Source organism: Furipterus horrens, unplaced genomic scaffold (assembly GCF_987537825.1).
Source record: "Furipterus horrens unplaced genomic scaffold, mFurHor1.1.pri manual_scaffold_2, whole genome shotgun sequence".
In the NCBI taxonomy this organism is placed as follows: Eukaryota; Metazoa; Chordata; class Mammalia; order Chiroptera; family Furipteridae; genus Furipterus; species Furipterus horrens.
In genome coordinates, this window is record NW_028327172.1 from 121330589 (window position 1) to 121354268 (window position 23680).

Here is a 23680-nt window from a genome sequence, read left to right on the forward strand (position 1 = left end):
CTGAAGTAATGTTCCTTTTTAAAAATAGCAATAAATCAAATGTTGGCAGCTTTATATATAGTATGAAACTTCATTTTATATACCATTTGCCATTTCATCAAGCATCAGAATTTTTCTCATTGGCCTTTTGATGTTTGTATTGATTTATTAATGTAATGGCTTTAAAACTTCACTCATATAGCTCATGTGATGTAAAGCACCCTTACGTGAAGATATTATCTGGGCTATTAAATTTATGTCATAATTAATAGATTTTAAAATGAATTCTTTTACTTCCAATCTATTTTAAAGAAATAGAAAGGTGGGGTTATTATACACCTAGTAATTTTCCTGAAGAGTAGGGAAAAAGAATTCGTTTTTAAAATACTTAGGTTAATATTATAGTTTGAAGCAGTTTTTTAAAAAGCTCTTATAGTCTGCCAAGTTATTGATCCTAAATCTATTACTGTTATGAATGTATGTAATTAGCAACTCAGTCTAAATGAGCCATGGTAGTACCCTCATTACTCTGAAAATTTCATTACATCACTTATAATATAAAATTACTATATCTAAAGGAATAGAATATACATTGTAAAGATTTCTTTGGAATCAATAATTAGCATTGTGACTATCAGTTACAGTTATATATTATAATTTAAGGCTTATTCATTATAAAGTTTTAGTATTAAATGAAATTTAAATTGGGATAATTCTGTGAATATAATTTTGCTTATGTTTTTATATCTTGTTTGTGCAATATCTTTATATATATATATACACACATATATATTATTTTTTCTGTCTGCATCAAATTAGATCTCTTAAGTCGTAGAATCATAAATCCCTAAACCTGGTCTAGAACAGATATAATGCACTTCACCATTTTAGAGACATCTGTGGTCTTCATGGCTGAGGTTCATGAAGTTATGGGAGTAGTAGTGTCAGAATTAGAACCTGAGATGGATTTATGTCTTAGTTATCTCTTCTACCTGCTTTCTTTCTTAGTTTGCTTATGGGTTTATGAGAGCTATGGCAGAGAAGTTTCTTCCAAGATGCAGCTCAAAACAGCTCCAAGTAGAATCATTGTCCTGCAGTCAACCATATAAATATAATCGCCAATATCTAAAGTTCCTTGTGTGGAGAAAAAAGGAAATGACAGATAAACCATTAAAATCAGTACACACACTTTTCTTTACCGCCTTTCTCCTTTCCTCCTTTCCTCTCCTTCATTACGTGTAATTTCTAGAGGGGATCTTCTAAATGCTTGGACATTAAGGATGGCAGTTCTGTTGCAGAGAAATATGTTTCCTGTTTTCGTGGATGAAATGCCTCAGTGTGTAGGAAGAAATCTAATACCAATTCAAGGGACTTACAACTAAAGTTCCAATAAAACTCTGAGGTAAAGAATATGTTATTTTTACTATTTACGTTTTGTTTTACTATTTTAAACAGAAAACAGGAAGGCAAGTGTATAATTCTATTGCTTTGCCTTCCTCAAATGTTTGGTCCATAAGTTGCTAAACCATATCCTGTACTGGCTTTTCAGAGTTAAGAAACTGGGCACATCTCAATTGGTTTATAATAGCCCAGTCTCTGACCAAAGAGGTCACGTATCAGCAAGTGTAAGAGTGTCATAAAAATGTCTGTGTTCCAGATGCAAGTATTTATATATGCTTTTCTGCTTGATTTCTACTCAATATTTTCTTTTAATGTGGGTTTTCCATCTTGGTTTTTAAAAATATTTATTTCCTCATGCCCTTCCCCATTTTTTGTTTATTTCTGGAAGATATAGAAGTTGATCTGATCATTTACCATCAATGCCAAGTGAATTCATACCTGTACCTCTCCATTTTTGTGTTTGATTCTTAAAGAATTTCTTTGTGCAATGAAAATACTGTGCCAAACAGTTTATAACTGCTGCCTAATATTTGAACTTTCATGGCAAGTTTAGTTCTATAAGGGCTGTTGATTAGAAACAATCTTGTTTGGTGTATATTTGTTTTTTCTCTTAGTGGAATTTGTTCTGTAAACACTTACTGACTTTTTCCTTGAAGTCACCAAGGAAAAATGTGTTAGAAAGTGCAGGGAGTAAATATGCAAATTTACTTCCTTTAGTTTTCTTCTTAGAGCTTTGACTACTGTAGTGATTTAAAAAAAATTTTTTTTTTATGTGTTAATAGAACAGCCATTGCTGCCAAGTAGCTCACATTCTGAAACAGCACTTCCTTTCGGCACTGTACAGTTGGGATCATTTACTTGCAGAAAGAGGGTGTGGATATGTATGTGGGTGGATGCATGTGTGAGAATGAGTGAGGTGAGAGAGGGGGAAAGGGGAAGAAAACCAGTTTGTGGGCATATTCTGCTGAGGTCAGTAACCTGCTATTCAGTGAACTCTAGTGTGACCCCATTTGGACCTGAAGGAGGATCACACTGAGCTCGGAAGCAATGACTGCAGCATCACAATGGGAGAAAACATCTATAGCTTTGAAGCTATGAAGAGACAGGGGGAAGGAAGGATTATATCTAGCAAGATAACAGTCCCCTGTTTGTAACGGAGGAATTTAATGACTTTTGATCATTGCTGGATCCATGTGTTGAAAGGACATTGTATTTAAGGCCCTAAAGAAAGATTTCTATACAAGATGTATAGCTTATATTGATACATACATGTTTATAGGTGGGATGACTGGTTTGTAAAGAAAAGTCATATTTACTTTTTGAGAGAATATCTGCTTCTAGGGTTTGAAATATAGAATCACTTACCTTTAACCAAAATAAAATGTTCTCTTCATTGAATCTCAGCCAGAAGAGGCTGTGAGGCCTGGTGGATAAAAGACCACAGGGGCTGGAGACCTGCCACCTACACAGTGTGTGCTAAGGGACATGACCGATAGTATTTTGAGGCTTAAATGACTAAGACATTCAGTAAATCTTAGCTATGTTTGCTCTTTTTTTCACATACATTCTCAAAAATATTGTAGGAAGTACATCCTACCTTTGAAAACAGTGTGAAGGATTGATGAAGATAAAATATACCAGAATAGGTTTCAATTTAGGAGAACAAAGAAAAAGCTGTCTTGGAACCACATAGCCTTAGTAAGATTGCAACTTTGACTGTGAGGTTCATTTCATTTAATTAAAAATGTAGATACGTGTGCGGGAGTAAGAACATTTAAATGAACTTACAGGCTTTCATTCTTAGATCTCTCTCTCTCTTTATCTCTCTCTCTCTCTCTCTGTCTCTCTCTTTCCCTTATCTTAACCTGTCTTCAGCAAGTTACCATTCATGTTTATTCTGCTTTGCATTCTACATGATTTTTTTCTTATAATCTCAGTTTTCCAGGTCAGAGGGAAAACTCAGTGCATAAACTAGCTGTCAGTATTTTGCAGCTTCTTTGAGAATATTTACCATAGCCCCCTAAATAGTATCATTGAACTTCTCTTTCAAAACAGGTACTGAAGCTCGCGAGTCATCACTGTATTGATTTCTGAATATTATCATATTGGAGATGTTCCAAAACTGAACAAAGCCAGGATTGTGACCATTGAGGAACTGTATTCTAACAAGAGACCTATGGTCTCTTACAGGTGTCCATTGTATTTGTTCAGATGGCCTCTTTTTATAAGGGGTTGTTTGCAGCATATAAAACTAGAACTCACGTTTCTCCTTGATAGTTTGCCAGCTTGGTCCCCAGCCAACCAGATAGCTGCTTGTAGTGACACTCCTTTCTCTAAGACTCCCAATCCCTTGCCAATCCTCAGAGGGCAGTCCCGCTAAGCTGTTCACACCATCCTGCCCAAGGGCACCGCCATCCTGAATGCCCTAGTGTGTAGGTAGAAATCTAATACCAATTCAGGGAACTTACAGCTAAAGTTCCAATAAAACTCTGAGATAAAGAATATGTTATTTTTACTATTTAAGTTTTGTTGTACTATTTTAAACAGAAAACAGGGAGGCAAATGTATAGTTCTGTTGCTTTGTGTTCCTCAAATGTTTGGTCCTTAAGTTGCTAAACCCAGCCTTAGGAGTCTAAGCACATACAAACAAGGACCATTTTCTATTGGTACCAATGCTGCTTTGATCCTTTCTAAAAGCAAGACATATTTCATCATATTCAACCCCGACCTCCTGAATTTCAGCTGCCTGATATTTATTTGGACTATTATAGATTCCTCAACCATATCATGTCAGGAATTTATTTTGTCTTTTCAGGTTTATTTCTAGAATCATCTGTTTCTCTGATTAATACCATCATTCAAGCTAGCAAACTCAAAGCTTTATTATTATAATTGAGGGTTTTTTTCCCTTTCTTTCTACACATAGAATGTTACTGAAGTCCACTCATTCCTCAATTGGTAATATTTTCCTGCTTGATCATTGTGTTTCATTTCCTCTGGAACCCTCTCATTCTCTTACCATTTTATATCTGAACTGCTACAATAAGTTAATATCTTGCTTGTCCTATAATACCTAAATCTTCTACTTCACACCCACTAGGATGGCTATAATAAAAAAAGACAGACAATAGCAAGTATTGGTGAGGATGTAGAAAAATTGGAACACTCATACATTGCTGATAGAAATGAAAAATAGTATAGCCACTCTGAAACAGTTTGATAGTTCCTGAAGAGATTAAACATAGAATTACCATATGACCCAGCAATTCCACTCCTAAGACTCCCACTTCCAAGAAAATTGAAAACATAAGTCCACACAAAAACTTACAATAATGAACTCTCATGTTCAAAGCAGCATTATTCACAATAACTTAAAGGTAGAAGTAATGTATACATATAATGGAATACTATTCAGCCTTAATAAAGGAAGGAGCTCTTCCCATAAGCAGCCAGAGATCACCTCTGATAATGTTTTGCTATTCACTTGACCAAGAAAATCCCACAAAGTCATGCAAGTCAAGAGGTTCAGATCTTCATGTTCACTCTACCAACACTCGTGAAACTGCCCAGGCCATCAAAGGTATGCAATTCTGTAAAGCCACCAAGTATCTGAAGGATGTCACTTTATAGAAGCAATGTGGACCATCCCATTGCTACAATGGTGGAGTTGGTAGGTGTGCCAGGCCAAACAGTGGGGCTGAACACAGGGTTGGTGGCCCAAAAAGAGGTGCTGATTTTTTGCTGCACATGCTTAAAAATGCAGAGAGTAATGCTGAACTTAAGGGTTTAGCTATAGATTCTCTTGTCATTGAGCACATCCAGGTGAACAAAGTTCCCAAGATAAGACACAAAACTTAACAGAGCTCATAGGTGGATTAACCCACACAGGAGCTCTCCCTGCCACACTGAGGATACTACTGAAAAAGAGCAGATTGTTTCTGAACCAGAAGAGGAGGCTGCATAGAAGAAAAAGATATCCCAGAAGAAATTGAAGAAACAAAAGCTTATGGCCTGGGAACAAATTCAGCATAAAATAAATAATAGAAAAAGGAGAAGGAAATTATGAGACGTGCTACAATCTGGATGAATGTTAAATATGTGCTAAATAACATAGCCAATCACAAAAGACAAATATTGTATGTCTCCTTATATGAGGTTCATAGAATAATCAAATTCATAGAGACAAAAAATAGAATCACATTTGTCAGGGGCTTTGGGGAGGGGAAAATGGGAAGTTAGTGTTTAATGAGTATAGAGTTTCAATTTTAGAAGATGAAAAAGTTCTCCAGATAGGTGGTAAATAACTTAATGCCATAGAACTGTACATTTAAAAATAAGGTTAAGATGGTAAATTTTATATTACATACATCTTACCACAATAAAAAATACTTGTTTGTAAATAAATGTTCATAGCAGTGTTATTTATAATAGCCAAAAGTAGAAATACCTCAAATATTTATAATGAATAAAGTGCGCTATACCTATACAGTGGAATGTTACTCACTGATAAAAAGAAATGAAGTAGTAATACACACTAAAATATAGATGGACCTTGGGAACATGCTAAGTAAAAGAAACCAGACACAAAGACCCAAATTTTACGTGATTGCATTCATTTGAAATACCCAAAATAGGCGAATCTATACAGACAGACATTCAATTAGCTAGAGGAGGGATGAATGAGAACCAACTCCTAATGGGTACTGGATTAATTTGAGGAGTGATGAAATTGTTCTGGATTTTAGATAGTGGCAATAATGGCACAGCTTTTTGAATATATTAAAAATACCGAATCGTAGATTTTAAAGGAATGCATTTTATGGTATATGAATTATATCTCAATTTTTAAAGACCCACATGATGCCATGTTTCTAAAGAAACAATATGCCCCAGTCTCAGCTCTTATTTCCAGCTATGCAACTTTGAGAAAATTAAGTGACCTCTCTTCTTACATGGTACAATAGGGATAATAATAGCTACCTCACCAGCTGTTTGTGTTAAATGAAGTAACACATGTAATACATCCAGCACTGTGTCTAACATTTACTCCGAACCTAATAAATTTACTAAGACCCCTTGGGACATCAGCTCTCAACAGCTCCCCGTACTATTCCACATACTATTCTCAGATATTTGGAGAAATGGCCCAACTTCTTTAGCCATTTTACCAATACTCTTTATGTTCTGACTCAAATCTGCCTCTCCAAATCCTTTTAATGTTCCTTTATAGAAATCTTTTAAACAGAACGGGCTTTTTATTTTCCCTCAATGTGCTGTACATATTCTTACAGCTCCGTCTGACTGAAAAGTGTCCTCTTCCTGTTCCTCTCTGTCTTTCTCTGAATTTCACCCTGCCCTTGCAACTCAGAAGACTTTCTGAAGCCATGCATTCAACTTCCTCCTTCATGGATGGTAATCGTTACTTTTTGTAGCGTTCAAGATTTTCACTACATCTTTGACCAGTGCACTTGGGTTCTGTATATTGAGTATGTCCTTTATAAGGTGACATTTTAAAAGTATGTTCAATCGTTCCAGCTAAATTAAGGGGGCCACATGTTGTTATGCTTTACCTTCTCCATAGCACTTAGCACGTTGCCTTGATATAATGATATTCTGAATAAATATTTGCTATTTCTGGGTTAAGTTAGTGCTACATAGCAAGTACAGGGGTTTAAACTAATGATTCTCAATCCTGGCTGCATCTTAGAATCACCTGGGGAACAAGGCTTCATTTTAGCCCCCAAAATCACAATCTCTGAGCAGAGGCCTCAGCTTCCCATGCAGGTGATGCTATTACAACCAAGGCTGAGAGCCACTTGATTAAACAGATGAAGGACTATAAGCCAGTGGGTCTCCAGCCTAGTTAATTATCACAGTCAAGATGTGAGGAGCGCCGGTGCAGGCAGATGTTTTGGGCATTGCAAAGTACTCTACAGATATTAGACGATGTTATTGTGGTGCATTTGGGAGTTTCACTGCTTTGAGAAAGATCCTCCAACCCCAATTTTTTTTTTTTAACAGCCAACAGTGGAGTGGAAATATCCAATTAAGGGCATCTTAAACCTTTTAAACGACGTAATAGCTTTCATACCAGATGTGCATGCCTTGTTCCTTTTTGCTAACTTAAAAATACTCACTTTGTATCTTTCCCAGGCTGGCCAACATTCAGCAGCAGGCCCTCTTGAGATTGTTTACTTGCCCTTGTTCCTGTTGAGTTACCAGCTTGGAAGCAGGAGATGGGCTCAGCAGCAGCCAGCAGGCCATGACCCGGGAGGAGCAGTGAGGGACAGAGCTGCCGGTAAGATGGTGGGGGCAGTTGCTGCTTGGTGTGTGAGAGAAGTTTATTCCCAAAGTAATGGTAAATGTCTCTTCCAAACTCAGCTCCTAAGGTACTCTGTACTGTCTCAACTCCCTTTATTATCTATGCTGTAGGCGCATGGCTTAGATTTTAAAATCTATGAATTCCCCAAAGTTATGTGCTGAGTTTTGTGTATACCTGTATACTTTGTTTTTCTGGAGAAAAGACTTTCATCATATTCTCAGCGTCTGTGAATTTTAAAAAGAGAGATAATAACCATTCAAAATAACAACATGGAGAAATGTGATATCTATAACCATTTGCCCCAGTATTTCTCCTGTCCATTTTTACTTCACTATGGCCACTTTGTCTCAGTCTTGTTGAGGACCAAAAAAGTGACATATGTGGTCATGTGCTGGACTGAAAAGTGAGCACCTGCTGAGCCTAGGCAGCTGGGCTTCATGACAATCTGGCTTCAGAGACCTAGTGGAGAACTAAGGTATAAAATGACAGAATTCAGGAAAACTTTGTTCATATTTCAAATGATCTTTTTTTTTTCAATGGTTTTTTAAAAAGCAAATTGAAGGCTGACAGAGAGGGAGACACAAAATACTTTTTTGTTTTTACAGTTGATCTTAATAGAGATAAAGTTGGTTCTGAATGCCACTGACCAGCTAATGAATGTCCCAACATAAGAGTTATTTATTGGATCAGTTTCACTTATGTGAATGGATAGAAGTAGGTAACTGGTGTATTTTTTTCCAAAATATTTAAGAGGAAGGCTACAGTGAATTCTACCATATATAGCTTTGTCTTTACTATAAACCAGTTAAAATTATGAAGGCTTTGTAGGGGAGAAAATGGAGGTTAGATGGAGAAAAGGTAGGATGAGGCTTTTTTTTCCCCTTCTGGAACTCCTTTAGAAGGTGATTCAGCTTTTGTTTCCCTGAATTTGTTTATGCATTCAACGTAACAAATCTTCTAAAAAGCCCGTGTAGCTGTAATCTGTGCCCTCACTCCAGACTTCTAAGGATGTAAGTATGCAGTCTGCCACTTGATACTTCTTAGAGACGGACCTGGTGCTGAGAAATCCTTTCCAGGGTGTCCTCAGTTAAACTCCCATGATTCCTGGATGTTGCCATTTTCGAGACACAGACGCAGGGCAAGTGCCTCTGCCTAGATTACCTTTCTGCCCTGGGAATTTTAAGTAAGGGAAAGAGAACTCAGCACTGTAGTAACTCTCAGAATGAAAAATTTTCCCTTGCATGCTAATGTTTTTAGAGTAATCATTGTCACTGAAAATAGACTTCCTCTTTCCCCTCTCATGCTGGAAAATCTTAGGTAATTATGAATAAAGCATTCTTTGCTTTTCCCCTCCTCCCTTAGTGGATGCTTTGCCTCTCACTGTGAGGACTCTGACTGCTCACTCTGTACTTGACCTTAACGTGAGAACTGAAAGAAATTTTTTAAACAAAATTTTAATCATTTTAGTGAAGTCATAAGATTTTTCTCTTCTTGGAGTTGAAGGGTAGGTAAGTAGGAAAGTGCAGAAGTTTAGGGAGAAGTGTAAGATAAATTACCAACAAGAAATGAGGTCAGAAAACTAAAAGATTAGTTGTATGTTAAAAAAAAAAAAAAGATTTTACAAGTAACCCTCAGGTCCAAAAAATATGTTATTTTACATTTATTTTCTTATAGTTGGATAAGTTCAGTCTAGGACTAATTTTCAGTAGCAAATAAACCTAGGGCTTATATTTTAGTAACATTTATTAGCTCTATGTTCTTTAGAAAATTAACTTCTTTATGCCTTGATTTAGTTGGCAAATAGTTCATAGTTAATACTAATGGGATCATATAATATTATATGGATATGTACAGGGCACATAGTAAGTTCTCAATTTTATATTAGCATTTGTTATTAATTACTATTATTAATGCTGTTTTTAGTTTTTTGGGGGGGGTGTTGTACTTTATTGAATGCTTTTTCTGCCTCTATTGATATGATCATGTGGTTTTTGTCTTTCATGTTTTTAGTTTTTTAATAATGAATTTAGTTAAAAAGTATTTTTTCAGTATCTATCAAATACCAGATACTCTTTAGGAACTAGAATGCATTATGAGCAAAACAGGTAAAAGTTTTTGTTTTTTTTTTTCCCTTGTTGAAACAAGGTAAATAAATAAATAAAAATGTATAACATGTTAAATATCAAGAAATTCTAAGCATAAAAATGTAAAGTAGAAAAAAATTGGGGGCATGTTGAGGTAGTAACTGAAGATGGAGTAGTCAAGAAAGACCTCATGAGATTATTTTTTAGTAAAAATGTGAAAAAGGAATACAGACATAACTGAAAAGTTACATGGTAAAGAGTATTTCAGGTAGAAGAGAAAAGCCACAAAGCCTTAGACCAGTAAAATGTTTTCCAGATGAGTCAAAGAAAATCAAAGCATCTTATGCATCTTAATTATATTCCACCAATGAACATTTACCCATGTACCCAAGTGATACAGATAAGAACTTTGGAAGTTCTAGGAATGGCACAGGTTGTTTAGACTAAAAGAGAGAAGACTTCACAAAAAAACGTGGCAGGTTGTGGCCTAAATCTTGAAGGATGTAAAGAATGTGAATAATTGGTAAAAGGGTACAAACTTTCAGTTATAAGATGAATAAAGTCTGAGGATCTAATGTATAAACGTGGTGACTATGACACTGTATCATATAATTGAAATTTGCTAAGAGAGTAGAACTTATATGTTCTCACCAAAAGAAAAAAGAAGTTTAAATATATGAGGTGATGAATGTGTTAATTAACTTCATGGGGGGAACTTCTTTCACAATGTACATATGTATATCAAATTATTATATTGTACATTATATATACTAATCTTACACTTTGTCATTTATATCTGTGATGCTGGAAAAAAAAACTCCAAGGAAAAAGTTCTAATTAAAGTTACTTTTACAAACAAAACACACACACACACACATCCCCCCCCCCACCCCCCCGAGACAAGTGAAGGAGAAACAGCATGAGGTGAAGTGAATTAAGGATGTTGGCTTTGCGGCCAGGGGTCTGCTGGACAGAGGGCACGGGGGAGAGGCAGAGGCAGGCAGTCTTGTGTAAAGAAGCCAAGTAACGGGAGAGAAGATGGAAAAGCAAGCAAAGCCCTACTTTGTAAAATCCTACAGCTGGGTTTAATGTTATTACATGCGATCCTACAAATATTAAGGAACAATTGAAGCAGTAAGTAACAAGCTATTTCAAGTCTTAACAATGTTCTTATTTTGACAAGTTTAGAAGAGTAGGGAGATGGAGGAAATGGTTAGAGTGATTTAGGAGTGAGGTTGAGAACATGGATTATGATAATAAAAGTAAGACTGATAAAACGCAGATAGATTTGATATCTTTTAAGGAAACATCAGGATGATTTTATCGAGCTTTTGCACACAGGAGATACAAGAGAAGAGTCAAAGTTTCTCTTCAAGTTTTAAAATGACCAATGAAGAGTTGGCACTAAAAGAAATAGGGAAGTTTGGGTACCCAGAGGTGAAACATGACTTGCCTAAGGTCATGTCATGAGCTAATAGCAAAACCTGCACTGGCCTCAGGTTTCCATTTTGAGGGGCCCCCTCCTACCATGCTCCATGCTGGCTGTAAAGAGTGTTGGTAATTTGTGTTTTGCCAACTTGCTTGTGGAGAATAGTTAGAAGGTCTGGAAATGCCCATTAGCACTGTGTTTAGCTGTTCTTGTAATTAATGGGGACATTTTTACCCTCTTTCATGAAACGTATCTGACTTGTTTAGAAAGGGTCAAAGAAGCATTGGTAGGACTAGCAGATGGTCATTGCTTCATATGCTTAGTCTCCAGTCTAGTCTTTGTTGCTGTCTCCTGATTTAAAATAACTCATCTTACTTCAGTAGTTTGAGATGGAATAAGTATTTCCATCATTGTACTGTTTTTCTGCTTATCTTTCAGAAGAAAAGTAGTTTCTGTTATCTCAAATTTAAATCACTACCTAAACTTTAAAATTAAGACATCAAATGCTGCTTTCTCAAAGATCGGTCTTATAAACTGAAATCAATGGTCACTGTTCTAACAAGACTTATCAAGTTATTTTTTGAGTGACAGGACTTTAAACAAAAATCATCTAATGCAGTCTATTCAAATTGCACTCTTCAAACTATTCTGCAACCCATCTGTTTGTTAATGAATTCTTGTTTTTAATAAAATATAATTAGCAAGTGATAAGTGTGTTAAAAAGAGAAAATGTTTCTTTTTCTATTTATAAGTTTTTATACATTTCCTTACTGTCTCCATTACATATGCCACATTATGATACAAGGCATGACTCAACTGTGTAAAAATAAAACCTTCGTTATATGTGATGGTGTCTTGTGTATATTTTCAGTCCCAGATTGGTCATAGTCTCTGTGTCCCAAAAGACTGAATTATGGAAGACTATTGACACTCTCATGGGATTCTCCTGAGAACTCTGGCAACCCCTAAAATCACAAATAGCTCTATAGCATTTCTGGTATTAATGCCTATCTGCATGTGACATGTACTTTGAGTTTCGTGTAAGTAAGCCTTGCTAAAATAGAATGCACCCTGTGGAAGTTGTTTTTACCATTCTTATGGTTCAGTTTCCCCATCAAAAGGTGAAGTATCAGTTGCCTCCACTGATCTCATAGGATATTTTAAACAGAAATGAGTATCTTGGTGAATAAACTTTGTGTTCTGAAAGAAAGTTTTAATGTAAATGAAGGTACTAGAAATGTTTATCCGTCTTGACAGATGTTAACTCTGACCTAACCTTTTCCTAAAAATGTGAAAATAGTGTGTTATTTTGGCTTTTTTTTTTTTTTTAAGTTGGGAAGATTGGAAGAACAAATAATGGACTTCTAGGAGAATCTGTGATCATATAGTTAATGTTGTATGTGTTTTTAACAATTTTCTAATTCTCAAACCAAGGCACATACAGTTCTTGAATCTTAGTGGGAGTCTTGGAAGGACTTTAAAATAAACCCAAAAGCCCTGGTCATTTTCTCAAGATCTTGAATCTCCCTCCACATTCATACATGTGAACACACGCACACAACATCCTTCCTTCAATCCTCCCAGCCAGCTTGTTTCCTTCTTTGTTGAGAAAGTTGAACTTGTTAGGCAAGAACTTCTACCTTTCTTTCCCACCCATACCCTCAAATCCAGCTTATCCATACCATACTCCTTCATACCGCCTTTTGTTTCCTTTTTCCATTAATTAATCAGATCCTTATTGTTCTCTCTACTTATGTACTTCGTTTTAGGGGGGGATGGTCAATTTAATGTGCCCCAGTACACTCATTCTTAATACAAATCTAACCATGCACACCCCTTTTTAAAAACCCTTTGTTGGATACTCGTCAAATTTTGTTAAAGCAGTAGATGCTCCTTCTTCCCACCCCTACAGAATTTTTGTCAATTAAAATGGAGTTTATCTGGTCATTGCAGAGATGGCCAATGCAATGTGGGGGTACTTAGGACCACCTACCTACCCATCTTCAGTCAGGATGGCCTTGAACAGCTCTGTGAACCTATGGCATGTAGAAAACTCAGTTTAAAAACCACTGGCCTACAGGAAGTAGATCAGACTCGCGCTTGATATTCTTGTCTGGCTCCTGATTACTCTTCAACCTCCTTGTCATCATATTGTCCCTCAGATTATAGGATGTAATTATTCGTAACTATAGGTCTTGAACAGAACTTAACTTCACTCATCTAAGCCTTTGTATTTATAGTTTCTCTCCTGGTTAACAACCCAGCTCAGGTTTCTCATCAGCAAAGCCTCATATTTGTGGCACTGTTGTTTCTCAGTGTCACACTTATTGTAGTTCCCTGCGCCTGTTTTCTCTACAAATTCAGACATACCTGGGACAAAGGCTGTGTCGTACCTTCCTATGCCTAACATTGTGCACAGTGTCTAGTTACATCATAGACACTTAATCACACTCTTCAAAATTAACTTCATAATCTTTTATATATATATATATATTTTGGTTCCTCTGGCCCCTTCTTAAAATTGATGTAGCACCTGCCCATTGAGTTGCGGTGAGGGACAGGGAACTGTGGAGGGTTAATAGTTGGAACTGCAAGTGTCTAGGCACGGTAATCTGGTATACAAAGTTACATTATGTCAGAGCTTATACCTCAGTTGTTGTTACAATACTTGTATAAGTACCATTTGATACTAAGTTTTTTTCCTAAAGTATCCTACCTGAATTAAATTTGTAACAGTTGCGATTTGTGGTGTTGTTGTCTATTTCGGAGCCTTTGGGGATGCATTTAGCATTCTAAATCCAGTGTTATTGACGAACCTAAATGTTTCACTATAGGAAGAGCAATTGGAAAGCTGTTGTGGATATTTGATGTCTATTGGATGACAGTTTTGATGAATAAACACACTTAAGAACTTGTTTAGTGAGTTATCGATGCAGGAAATGTTTTGAAACTTCCAGAAAACTTAGTTGATGATAGATTTTCTTTCCTAAAAATAAACTCTTTATTGAAAAAGAAAACATTTTTTTAAAAAATTATTAATCAACCTTTTGCATAACAAACCTGCAACTTTCAGCCGTTTTTGTTTTGTTCTCATTTTCACTCTCAAGTAAAAGGAGGAAAATGGTCAAGTTACTTGAGAATGTAGTCCTTGTGGGAGACAATAGTCTGGCCTTGTTGTCCAGGTGCTTTGTGATGTTAGGAGGACACTGTTGAGAATGTATGCAAACTTGCAGAGCTCCAGGTTCCCCAACCAAACCAGTAAAGTGGGTATTAAAACCCGTAGCTTTAGAGGAGGGTAAATAAACTCTCCATATAAAATGCAGAATTGAATACTTGGGCATTTTTTAATGTGTTGCAATTAGGACAAAAATATGTAACCTTTTGTTATATATTTATTAAAAGTATAGAACCATATATTTCAGCACGTTGACAATTATGGGGGGGGTTGTTGAGCAAAAAGGAAAAAGGAGTTATGGACGTGTACAACAGTACAACCGATTGCATGGTTGAGGGGATGTAAGGGGGAATAAATGATAATGGAAAAAATACAATAAAAAAAGATATTTCCCTTTAGTCAGTTTCATACTTTTTTAAAGGTAAGAAATAGTTTTCTCTGCATAATTTGTGTTAAAGTTGTTCCTTTTTTTGAAGTTCTACATTCTCAAGGTGCGTCAGTTCTTAGAAATTTTAACAATTTAAATAACTATGATGGCAAAATTTGAGTTTTAATTTTAATAAGGAATATACAACCTTTGTAAAGTCATCTTCAACTCCTTGAGGAAAGTTTAGCTTCTTTTCTATGTTTCCAAAACATGTTATAATAATTATTAGAAAGCTAATAACATTGTTTACTTATGTTTTAAGCATCTCTTTTCTTCAGGGATAAAAATCTTGAATCCTTAGTACATACTAAGGATTTATTAGTTATTCAAATGAATAATGGGTTACTGATGCCTGAAAATGTAGACATCATATCATTTTAGGCATACCATCAATATAAAAAAAAAGCTCAGTTATTCAGAAAAATTTACTAATAGAGAGAACTTTAATTGTTCCCTTTTCTGCACTTTATAAAATTTAAGTAACACGAATTACATGTTTATTGGAAAATTGTAAGACTTTGTCTGTGGGAACATTTGAACTCTGGTCTAATTACAGAATAATAATTTGAAAAGTTTAAAGATTCTATGTCAAAGGTATATGTTTATTTAGGCTTTATACATTTTTGAGCAGATTTTAGCAGTATTTCTCTGTAACCCTATTCAATTTGTCATGTTTTTCTAATCTTTTGGTATATAACATTTCATCATTCTTTTAGTAGTTTTTATATCTCTAGATATAGCACCTCTGTCTACACTAATTTATGTGTTTGAGTTGGTTTTATTTTTTAATTGCCTTAGCGATTTTTTATTTTGTCCATGTAATCTTTCCAAATAATCTATTCCTGGATTCATTTACTAAGCCTACTACATATATTTTTGTTATTAATTAATTATATTATTGTTTATTACTTTTCCCTTCTTTAAGTGTGTTTTGTTTTCTTAAATTATTGAGTTAGAATGCTTATGTCATTTATTTTCTATTTTTTGTTATCAATAAAAGGATTTTAAACCTCTGATTATAATTTGGCTACAGTCCATACATTTCAAGATGTGCTGCATTCATTATTACCATTTGTCAGAAATTCTTTCTTTTGAAGTTTTAATTTCTTCTTTGAGCAAAAAGTTTTTTGGAGAAAGAAAGAAATCTTTCCTCAGCTTATTCTTTACTTGTAATCTCTTATTTGTACTGTTAATTCTGTGTGGGGGTTGCTTCTTTTAAATCTGTTTTATATTTCATTGGGAAATTGTTACTTGGATTTATTTTCCTTAACATCTTAATTTCTTTCTTAATTACAGTCTGTTTTCTAATTTAATCATTCATCTGTTGTTCCAAAGAGTACCTATAAAAAACTTTCTTTGGCAGGATAAAGTACATGAGGCCTAAAGTTTCTATCTAGAGCAATAAGTAAATCATTTCTGAAAGCATGCTTTTCTTCTACTGTTGAGTAACAGTTTATTTTCCTTTTTAAGTTGAAGTTTTGTTTTCCTTACCCATCAGTATCATTCTGTATTTGTTCCCTGCTCACACACCCTTTAAGGAAGGCTGACTTACCTGCTACCATAAAAATGTGATAGCATTGTCTTAGATTGTTCAACACATTCCTTTAATGGTATGTTTGGACCATTATCACTGTGAAATTTTTTTCTGTTTGTTGAAAATAAACTTAAGAGGTCAGAGATCTGCAACATCTTTCCTCCCACCTGCCACCATTTCTCTTTCACTTATAAGAGTCCAGGTCTGCAATTTGGTTTTGTCTGATTTTTGTTGTTGTTTCGTTTTTGCTGCTTCAGCCCACTTAGTTGGGGAAGAGCTCAGTCCCTTCACGACCCCCTCCTACAGTAAGCCCCACCAGTTGAGGAAATTAAACACTCTTGTCAAGGTGAGCCCACTGGGAATGAGAAGCCAGGTTAGAGCAGAGTCCTGCCACACCGAAGTGTTCTGTTTGGAGAGTTCATGCATGTTTTATTTTGCCAACTCTGCTTCCTTTGGCTGCCTCACAGTTAAGTAGAAAAAAAATTTTTTTTTCTCCAAAGGCTCCCTCCCATTTAGCTTTTGCTATTCTACAGTAGGAGGGTTCCTTTTTGTTGGGAAAACAGTTTTCCTTTGTCAGGGTAAGCTGAGCAAAAAAGTAGGTAGCTCAGAGAGAAATACCACCGCACTGTTGAGCTTCTGTTGGGTTTCTAGCTTCCTCTCAGCTATGGGACAGTAGTAGAGGGCTTTCTGTTATAAAGTTCCCCCCTCTTCTGTTAGCCCTGTCTACCAAATCCATGCCAAAAATAAAGAGTATTGGGCAGTCACATTGGGAGTTTTTGTTTGTTTGTTTTAGTTTCCTGCAGCATTCCACACTGACTTAGGAATAGGGGCTGCGATTAGACTACTAGTGATGTCCTTTGATACGGATTCATCTACACATTACCCAGATATTCCTCAAACTTTCTGCCTCTCAGCTGGTTCTGTTCCCTGGTATTTTGGTGCTGATGCAGGATATTTTCCAATTTTTAAAAAGTATTTCAATTATTTACTGGAAATAGGGCTCAGGTGTCTGCTCTTATGTTACCACTTCTCTACAAGTGCTCAAGTCTAAATTTGTTCATGAACATGATGAAAATTAGCTCCTTGAATGGCTTTAATATTGCATGCTGCTTTCAAGGAAATTCAAAACAGAAAATTAGATTTTAAGAAGAGAGAATAAGTTGTCAACCAGTCTCACGAAGACAAAAATAAGCCAAACCTTATAAAAGGTTTTGGAATAAACTTTTTTTACATTTCCAATTCAAGTTGAAGCCTTCAAATGAAATTGAAGAGCTAAAGTCTTTACCTGATAAAGCTTCTAAGCATTAATTTTGGGGACTCTCTAAGCCCACTGGAAATTTTACATAAATTGGAGATCCAAGATGGCAGAGGAGTAAGTAGAATCTAAACTAACCTCTTCCCAGGACCAATCTGGACAACTAAATTGGAGATAAATCATCCAGAATAACTAACTGAACAATAGCTAGAGGGAAGCCTTATAACCATGAACAGACAAGAAACTGCTTCACCACAATGTGACTGGTACAGAGTGCATTGGAGATGTGAGAGGGCTGGCTGGGCTCCCATAGGTGGCAGCTGAAGTTCTGGAGGGATATTTCAGTGGCCAGAGGGTACCCCCTGAGAAATATGGGGTCTAAACCCCAAGATAGGCTCCCCAGTCTATAGCATCAGAGCCAGAAAGGAATCCACATAGCATCCAGCTATGAAAAGCAGGAGGGTTTCTGCCTGCCAGAGACAAATGGCTGGAGTCACAGAGAGCCTTTTAAAAGGCCGACACATAAAATTTCATTTGCAGCCAATTACTCTGGACTCTGTCAAAGGGGCCCTGCTCTGGCAGAGTGGACTAGAGATGCTTGAGGAGAGTTTAGGGATGGTGGCCTTGGGGAGAGAAGTGAGGGAGCTCCATGCTGAGTCATCCCCCATACTGCAGGAGCCATCTTCTCAGGCAGACCACTCCCCTCCAAGTGGCATCAGCCTGAGGGGAAGCAATAGCCCTGCCTACAGGAATTACTCTGCCCCACCCTGTGGTTTTAGAGCCTGACTGCTGATTACAGATTGACTAGATTAACAAGTGAAGGAGATAGTCACAGACTGTAGATATCTGGTAGTCTCAAACAGGCTTCCTGGGCCCAGAGTGGGATGTGATCTGACATCACCAGGGGCGGATCCAGAAAGAGAAGTGGTAAACACTAGATACTACTGAGACAAATTCCACCATTGTCTTCTTTGTGATTTCCATTATTTTCTTTCCTGCATAGCTTTTTAACATTCATTTGTCATCCTTCAATTTTGTGCATATTAAGTCACTAGTTTATTATAGTTTGCCTTCCTCCTGCCCTTTTGTTTTTGTTTTCATTTTAAATTTCAAATATTCCCCATTTAGCCTGGTTTTTATTCCTCACTCTTAGTATTCCTTCTCCTTCTGTCATCTCAAAATCATTTCCCTTTCCTCTAGACATCTCTTAAGCTTTTCTTTCTTTTTTCCATCATATTCCAATTCCACCTATATTAATCTTTGCTCATTGGTTCTCAGTAGTGCTGTGGTGGATCTTATTCTCCAATTTGTTTCTTTTTCTTCTTTTCTGTTGTTCTCCCTCCCCCCCCACCCCACATATATATTGTATGCCTCTGTTCCCTTACTTCATTCTGCTTTCTTCCCTCCCTCATTTATTGATGATATAAATTTTATTTTCTCTCATTTTCTCACTCCTATTACCTACTCTTATTATTCCTCCTCCCTCTACCCTTTCAAAAACATTTTTCTTTCAGTTAGTCATCTCATATCCATTTTTCATTTCTTATATTGTCTTAATCTCTTTACACCTTTATTAATACTGGCTCATTTGCTGTTGATCGTGTGATTGTGGGTGAGGATTATTTTTGTAGGTGTCGATTTCTTTCCTGGGCTGTTGGGTTTTGTTCTGGCAGCACCCGTACAACAGCATACAAGATGTGATGGGCAGAGAGACTCTCAGCCAGCCAGCTGGAGGGAAGGACCCACCAAAGAGTGACCCAACAACAACCAAAGCCCAGTTACTACCAGAGAGCCCACATAAACTGCATAATGGGCATCCCAAGAGCATCAATTTCAAGAGATCAAGGAGACTGCACCACTGAATCCCACAGGTCTCCTACCACAGAACATCACACCATGAAGACAAGGAGTCAAAGCAGATCAACCTAGGAAGCAGAAACAAGAAGAGTCACCTAAAATGAGGAGACAAGAAACAATCCCAATCAAAAAGAAAGGAGGAGTCCCCAGAAAGACTGTTAAATGAAATAGAGGTAAGCAAACTATCAGGCATTGAGTTCAAAATAACAGTTATGAGGATCCTCAACAAGCTCAGTGAGAACTATAAGGAACTCCAAGGAAGCTACAAGAAACTTGCTGGAACAAACACCAACATGAAAAAGGACACAGAAACTATCAGTAAGAGCCAAGAGGTAATGAAGAATACAATTTCTGAAATGAAGAACACAGTAGAGGGAATTAAAAGCAGGCTAGATGAAGCAGAGGACCTAATCAGTGAGCTTGAGGACAAGGTAGAAAAAAATCCCAGACAGAGTGTAAGGGAGTTGCAGGATAACATGAAGCACAATAATTTCCATATGATAGGGATGTCAGAAAGAGAAGAAGAGGAGCAAGGGATAGAAAATCTGTTTGAAAAAGTAATGACAGAGAACTCCCTTAAGTTGATGAGTGAAAAAGTCACACAAGCCCAGGAAGCACAGAAGGTCCCAATTAAGATGAACCCAAAGAGGCTCACTCTAAAACACATCAAAATTAAAATGGCAAAATTCAAAGACAAAGAGAGAATCTTAAAGGCAGCAAGAGAGAAACAACTAGTAACATATAAGGGATCTCTGATAAGGCTAACAGCTGATTTACAACAAAAACACTACAAGCCAGAAGGAAATGGCAGGAAACATTCCAAGTAATGAAGAGCAAAGATCTGCAACCAAGACTACTCTACCCAGCAAGTCTCTCATTTAAAATGGAAGACAAAATAAGGAGTTTCCCAGACACAAAGAGGCTAAAAGAATACATCTCCACCAAACAAGCATTGCAAGAGATGCTAAAGGGACTGCTTTAAGAACATGAAGAGAAAGAGAGAGATGAACACAGGTACAAAGGGGAAAAATGGCAATGAATAAGTACTATCAATAATAACCTTAAATGTAAATAGATTTGAGTGTTCCAATCAAAAGACATAGGGTAGCTCAATGGATTAGAAAGCATTACTCACATATATGCTGTCTACAAGAGACCCACCTCAGAACAAAAGACCTACACAGACTGAAAGTGAAGGGATGGGAAAACAATATTCCAAGCAAATGGACATTTAAAAAAAAAAAAACGTATCAGACAAAACATATTTCTAACAAAGGCCATAAAAAGGGACAAAGAAGGACACTTCATAATACTTAAGGGAACAATCCATCAAGAAGATATAACCCATAAAGGAGATGGTAGTAAAATAAAAAAAATTAAAAAAAAAAGATATAACCCTTCTAAACATATATGCAGCCAACATAGGACCACCCAGATATATAAGGAAAATCTTGGATGACTTCAAGAAAGATATTGACAGTAGCACACTCATAGGAGGGGATTTTAACACCCAATTGTCGATAATGGATAGATCCTTTAAGCAAAGAAACAATAACGATAATGTGGCATTGAACAGCCCTCTAGATCAAATGGACTTAATTGATATATACAAAACCTTTCACCCCAAAGAAGCAAAATATACATTCTTTTCAAATGTACATGGAACATTTTCAAAGAGACCACATGGTAGGATATAAAACAAGCCTCAGCAAATTCAAGAATATTGAAATCATATCAAGCTACTTCTTGGATCTCAACTGCTTGAAACTAGAAACCAACTGCAAGGAAAAAACTCAAAAACATTCAAATTCATGGACACTGAATAACATGCTATTGAATAATGAAAGGGTTAACAATAAGATCAAGGAAAAAATAAAAAAGTTTCTAGAAACAAATGATAATGAACACACAACAGCCCAAAATCTATGGGACAGAGTAAAGGCTGTCCTAAGAGGGAAGTTCATAGCAGTTCTGGCCTACCTAAAAACAATAGAAAACTTTCAAATAAACAGCCACCCCTACATCTACAAGAACTGGAGAAACAACAACAGACAAGGCCAGGAGCAAGTAGAAGAAAGGAAATAATCAAGATCAGAACAGAACTAAATGACATAGAGACTAAACAAATAGTTCAAAGGATCACAATACCTGGTATCAAACTGTATTACAGGGCCACTGCAATCAAAACAGTCTGGTACTGGCATAAGAACAGACACATAGATCAATTGAAGAGAATAGAGAGCCAAAAAATAAAACCATGTCTTCATGGTCAATTAATATTTGACAAAGGGTGCAGGAGCATAAAATGGGGTAAAAATAGCCTCTTTGATAAATGATGTTGGGTGATCTGGACATGTACATTCAAAAAAAAAAAGAAAGAAAGAAACTAAACCACCAACTCACACCATACACCAGAATAAACACAAGATGGATAAAAGATTAAATGTAAGCTGTGACACCATAAAAGTCCTGGAGGAAAACATAGGCAGGAAAATTGCAGATATCCCACAATGAGATACCACCTCACAGCTGTCAGAATGGCCATCATTAACAAATCAACAAACAAGTGCTGTTGAGAATGTGGAGAACAGGGAACCCTGGTGCACTGTTGGTGGGAATGCAGACTGGTGCAACCACTCTGGAAAACATTATAGAATTTTCTCAAAAAAGCTAGAAGGGGAACTGCCTTTTGACCCAGTGATTCCACTGCTAGGGTTATACCTGAAGAATCCTAAAAGACCAATTCAGAAGAACCTCTGCACCCCTGTGTTCATAGCAGTGCTATTCACACTATCCAAGTGCTAGAATGGCTTAAGTGCCCATCAGTAAATGAGTCAAAAAACTGTGGGACATTTACACAATGGAATACTACGCAGCAGAAAGAAAGAAGGAACTCATACCTTTGGAGAAAGCATGGATTGAACTGGAATGTATTATGCTAAGTGAAATAAGCCAGGCAGTGAAAGACAAATACCATATGATCTCTCCTAATACAGGAACCTAATGAACAAACAGACAAATGAGCAAAATAGAAACAGAGGCATGGAAACAAGGAGCAGACTAACAGTGACCAGAGGGGAGGGGGAAAGGGTAAAGGGGGAAAGAAGAGGAAGGGTCTAGTCAAGGAACAGGTGTAAATGACCCATGGACATGGACAACAGGGTGGGGATTGACTGTGGGAGCAGGGGTGTGGGGGGCAGTGGAGAGCAATGGGGAAAAATTGGGACAACTGTAATAGAACAACCATAAAAAAAGTAAAGAAATTTTACATAAATTTTTTGAGGAAGAGGGGTCTGGGTGACTTCATAAGATTCTCAACGGGATATCAAAGTTAAGGAAATAATGCTGTAACTTTATAAGAAAATTAAAGCAAAAATGTACCTTATTATGAGTAACCAATGAGGATAATAAACGTAATTCCACAAGAGATTGCTTTAACACAAACACAAAAATTTTAAGCTATAGTGCAGAAAACTGGATTTGTGATGATTTGAAGTTTATCCAGAATAACCAATAGATTTTAAGCAAGATCTTTCCTTGCATAGCTCCTCTGATATGCTGCAGGAGAAACAAAGAGGGAGTTTTAAGAGAAAAGTGGTAAGCATTTTCACTAGGCTTTGACTATGACTTCAGTTTTAGTGGGGAACATAAGAAGGAATTTAAAAGATGGGTCATGATGGCAACTCTGAACTTCTGTATTTTCAGAGGAGAGAAAGAGCTGGGCTCCCTAACACAACTTTGTCAGCTATGGAAATCATGATAAATAATTTTGTTATATAGTTAGGCATTAGCAGAATAAATCTCTCTCTTCAGATGTATCAGAATAGTTTCAAACATTCTTTTATTTTGGTGGAAATATGAAGACATATTTTATTCAATTTGTGAATAATCTGACTGCCCAGCACGGAGCAAGACTCTCCAACATATTTCTCCTAATTACATTTTAAGTTCTCTGTAGAATCAGTTTTCCAAATTGGTAAACTTTGGTTCTCTCACTTACTTTTATCATCTAATTATTTTTCTTGCCATTAACTGAAGTATAAGGGACACAGAGTATTTATTTTCACGTGCAAAAAAGTTTAAAAACTTAATTAGGGCATCTTTATTTTACCACTTATCCCTTTTACATTTCTTAAATCTTTTCCAGTCCTAGAAGAGTTGCTGAGAGTGTCCAATTTTGTTTACTAGCTTATAGGATAAAGAAGAGTAAAATTGGA

At 36.4% G+C, this 23680-nt stretch overlaps 1 protein-coding gene across 1 annotated transcript in view; it reads left to right on the forward strand.

Annotated features, from left to right (window-relative positions):
• Nucleotides 1-7544: 7544 nt before the first annotated feature.
• Nucleotides 7545-23680, forward strand: part of TET2 (tet methylcytosine dioxygenase 2) — an 87505-nt gene continuing 71369 nt past the window's right edge. Inside the window, exon 1 of the mRNA XM_090266367.1 lies at nucleotides 7545-7678. The gene's annotated coding sequence lies outside the window, so the exon portion shown is untranslated. The remainder of the gene's footprint in view (nucleotides 7679-23680) is intronic.